This window comes from Nicotiana attenuata, unplaced genomic scaffold, assembly GCF_001879085.1.
Source record: "Nicotiana attenuata strain UT unplaced genomic scaffold, NIATTr2, whole genome shotgun sequence".
In the NCBI taxonomy this organism is placed as follows: Eukaryota; Viridiplantae; Streptophyta; class Magnoliopsida; order Solanales; family Solanaceae; genus Nicotiana; species Nicotiana attenuata.
The window spans coordinates 4,794-9,668 of NW_017676587.1; positions in this window are offsets into that span (position 1 = coordinate 4,794).

The window sequence follows — 4,875 nt, forward strand, 5'->3', positions numbered from 1 at the left end:
ATGACATTGTGGCCACTTAAACTTGCACTCATTTGCAACGCCGATTCACACTTGCTATTTTTTTCATTTGAACACTCCTACTTGATAGATTGGTTATTATAAACGCCTTCACCAAAGAGTGATCCTCAACTGCGCTGACAAAGATAACACATCACATGTTAAGCCTTTTATTGTTTGACACGTGTAATTAGTATGTCCCATTTTATAAGAATTAATTTATCAAAATTTGAAATTCTTTGTCCTTCTGTTCTTCTCCCAGAATAATGCATTCATCAAAATGGGAATATAATTGGAAAACCTTCAAAATTCGTTGACAAAATCTCTCCGGTTATTGTCATTTAAATGCCTTTCTGAACATCATTTATTCATTCTCCCCCATAATCATCTCCTCACTTAGACCACCATATAAAGATTCACAAAAATATATCAGTGCTTCACTTTGTAGCACTTTTTTTTGACACCGGCAATAAAGTAGATCGGAGAACATGAACGACATACCACCAGAAAAAGAAGAGTCATCAGAAAAATTCAATCCCTACCCTCTCTGATCATCCCTTTTTTTCTTCTCGAAATTCTCCTCTTGAAACCACCAAAGAACATATCTAAAAAAGAAAGATTCAGACGAAACGCATTAGCCAATCGTCTTCTACCAACGGTATTATACGAAAAAGATCCACATCTCAATTTACACAGCAGAGAAATTATCAAAAAGGCAAAACTATTTTAGAATTTTTTTTTGCGAATTCTGGATTTTGATTCAAAAACTCATTTCAAGTCTTTTGACAAAGACCCATATCACTTAATTTAGAGACCCAAATCATTTTGTGAATTATAAAATTGAAAACTTTATTAATAAGAGGAAAAAAGAGAAGAAAGTGACTCGGCAGAAAAAGGAATTCTACTAAACAAGCATTTTTGTATCTGGATTTGATGAGTATTCATTAATTTATTCATATCCTGATGCTGAAAATATTATGGAGCAAAATCGAAAGGGTTGGGGCGGAGGTTGGACGGAGAATGGGATGAAAGAGAGAGAAGAGTGAAAGAGGTGTTGCTGGGACGAGGGAGGGGGTGACGTAAGAACTTTTTTCCTTCTTTCTTTATTGCCCTTTTAGTTTTTTTAAAAAAACTACTTAAAAGAATTGTAACTCACACCTTACAGCAATAGGGTGCATGCATTATTGTTATGTCATCTACACCTCCTCCACATAGGTATAGTCAACGGTCAAAAGTGTTGTACTTATAATATCTATTTTATTAAGTATGTTATGAAACTATTATATTGTGGATGTTCATTTATTACTCCGCTATAGATAATCTTCCTGATAAAGATTATCCATTTAGTACTCTATTGAAGTTTATCTACAAGCAGCTGATGTAGGCAGGTTGCAAGCAACTTAATAAAATGATTTGCAGCAGCTTCTTATTAAACAGGCAGGTTGCGAGCAACTCATGCAAACAACTTACAAGCAGCTCAAGAAAAGCCTCACAGCAGCTTCCTGAAAAGCCTTATAGCTGCTTTCGGAAAAGCCCCGCAGCTGCTTCCTTTTTTCTATAAATACAGGAGTTTTCAGTTCATTATGTAAATAATTTTGAAGTTGAATAATATATCAGTTTTTTACTATACTTATCTTTACTTTACAATCTTTATTTTATAACATGTTATCAGCACGATGCTCTGCCATCTCGAGCAAATACTTTGAACGTATCAGAGGTATGGACTTTCTTTTTCTAAATAATGTCAAATCTTTCTGAACTTGAATTTGTAGCCCTGAATATATCAGGAAAAATCTACATGTCTTGGGTGCTTGATGCTGAAATTTATTTTGATGCGATGGGTTTGGTAGACAAAATCAAGAATCAAACCAAGACCCTGTCAAAGCAATGATATTCCTACGCCATCACCTTGATGAATGCTTGAAAATAGAATATCTCACTGTTAAAGATCCAGTTATAGTGTCGAATAATTTGAAAGATAGATATGACCACCTGAAGATGGCCGTTCTTCCACATGCACGTTATGACTTGACTCATTTAAGGCTACAAAATTTTAAATCTACTAGTGAGTATAATTTTTCTATGTTCAGAATTATTTTCCAATTTCTTCTGGAGAAAACTTTTACCATTTTTCATGCCTCGAATATATTCCTGTAGCAGTAATATCGATAGAGTATTCTAAACTTATTTCACATCTTCTTGTGGCCGAGCAACATAATAGGCTATTAATGAAAAACCATGAAAGCCGACCTACTGGTTCTTGTCCATTCCCTGAAGTGAATGGGATGAACTTCCACCAAGCTAAGCATGGAAGAGGTCGTGGCCCCAACCGTGGTCATGACTATGGTCAGAGAGGAAACTCTAATTATGGTAATTGTAATGCACCAAAGAACTACCAGCAATGGAAAAGGAAGGAACAAAAGCATGAAGCAGTGCAAGCAACAAATACAGAAAATGCATGTTATAGATGTGGAGGACACTGGTCATGTACCTGTCGTATGCCAAAGCACCTGGTTGAGCTTTATCAAGCCTCCTTAAAGTAGACAGAGAAAAATGTTGAACCAAATTTTATTTCTGAAGATAATTTAGACTTCATGCATTTGGATGTAGCTGATTACTTTGCACTCCCAGAAGGAGAAGCAAGTCATGTGATCGATAGTGAATCTGTAAAAATGTAAATATTTCAATTTTTGTTGTTTGTAGTAGAAAGTATGATTATGTAATTGTTGTACATAAATAAAAGTTATGCTTTGATAATGATGTTTACTATAATATATTTTGTTTATGTCATTTTGAAGAATATGGATAGTCCTCAAATTATGTTTGGATAAAAAACCAATCAAGAAGATTTGTGTAATTGATAGTGGAACACCTCATGCCATATTCAAAGATCAGAAATACTTTTCTTATTTGCATAGGAAGAAAGCAAATGTTCTACAATTTCTGGTAATATAAATTTGATTGAAGGCTCCGCAAGAGCTACTGTATTTCTGTCTATGGGAACAAAACTTATTATAGACAATGCATTATTATCCTCCAAGTCCCAAAGAAACCTGTTGATTTTTATAGATATTCGCCGAAATGGGTATCATGTTGAGACAATAGATGAAATGAATTGTTAGCCCAAGAACAGGTGAAGTTTTGAAGACTGACAAAAGAACTCAGACATGGACCAGGTCCATCTTGTGAAACACAGTCATGATCGACCCAAACATGTGAGATGCACGTGAAGGAGATAAATCTAACTTATCAGAAGTAATATCTCCTGATCTGATCGAAAAGGTTGCATACTAGATAAGGAGAGAAAGACTCCTTACATGAAGAGAACACAGTTTAAGAAGAGGATAGTGTTAGAGTCTGAGATCAACTAGAACTCTTCTACGATAGAAGAGTAGAATCTGTATCCTACTTAATCTCTAATCACTAACCCATTAAATATCAGTGTTGTTCTCTTTTATTGGTAGTACACATAAGCAGAAGTTAAACTTAAATTGAGAGCAAAAGAGCAAGGCGATTTTGCAAGCAATTTATGTGTGATTCAAGCGTGCAATCCTGAAGCTACTTGAACAAGATAGAAAACCAGTTCCAAGTGTCTATCTTTTATTCTAGTTCAATTGTAGTAGGTGACTTTACATTGTACCTTTCAGCTTTTATAGAAGCAATTGTATTAGGTACTTAGAGTGTTCAAGTTAGAGTTAACTTGAAGTTGTCGCAGTTGGCTCAGTGATTTTAGTGGAAGTTTGGAAAAATCCTACTGAGTAGTAGGTCGTGGTTTTTTCACCTTTTGAGCCAGGTGTTTTCCACGTAAAAATCTCTGTGTTTTTATTTTCTTTACTTCTTATTCCGCAAACAGTAGTAGTTGGAACACATAGAAGAACCAGGTCCTTCTATAGTTCAGCAAACGAAAATTGGGTACCACACAAAAAATCACCCCCCCTTGTGTGGTATTGAAGTATAAAACATCAATTGGTATCAGTGCAAATTATCCTTGAAGAGGCTAACACCTTAGGAAAAGATCAAGATGAGTGCACCACCTGGAAACTGGGAAGGGCAATCCACTGCTAGGCCCTCACTCTTTAATGGTCAGTACTATTCTTGGTGGAAGAACAAGATGAGAGATCACATCATAGGAGAAGACTATGAACTCTAGGACATAGTCACTGATGGTCCCTTGGCTACTACAAAGAAGAATGCTGAAAGAGTGGACGTGCCAAAGACAAGAGCTGACTGCACTGTTGAAGATTTGAAGAAATGGGAAAAGAATGCCAAGGCCAAGAAATGGCTTGTATGTGGACTAGGTCCAGACGAGTACAGCAGGATTCAAAGCTGCACCACTGCTAAGGAGATATGGGACACTTTACAAGTGGCTCATGAAGGAACTCCTCAAGTAAAGAGATTAAGAGGAACACTGCTATATTCTCAATATGAGAATTTCACCATGAAGGAAGGAGAAACTATCCAGGAGATGTACACGAGGTTCACAACACTAACAAATGAACTTAAATCTCTTGGGAGAATTATCCTTGAAGAAGACAAGGTTGAGAAAATCTTGACAAGGGTCTTGCCAGTAACTTGGGAAAGCAAAATCACTGCTATTCAGGAATCAAAGAACATTGCTACTCTCAAGTTGGATGAACTAATTGGAAATCTCACTGCCTATGAACTGAGAAAGCAAACCATGAAAATGGATGCACCCAAGAAGGAAAGGAGTCTGGCTCTCAGAATAGCTGAAGGTGAAGATCTAGAGGATGATGAAGTGGCCATGATAACAAGGGATTTCAAAAAGTACCTGATGAGAGGAAAGGGTTCTTCAAGAGGTACAACCTTCAACAAACCAAGAGCTCCTGAGAAACAGACCCACGAGGGTTGCTACAAATG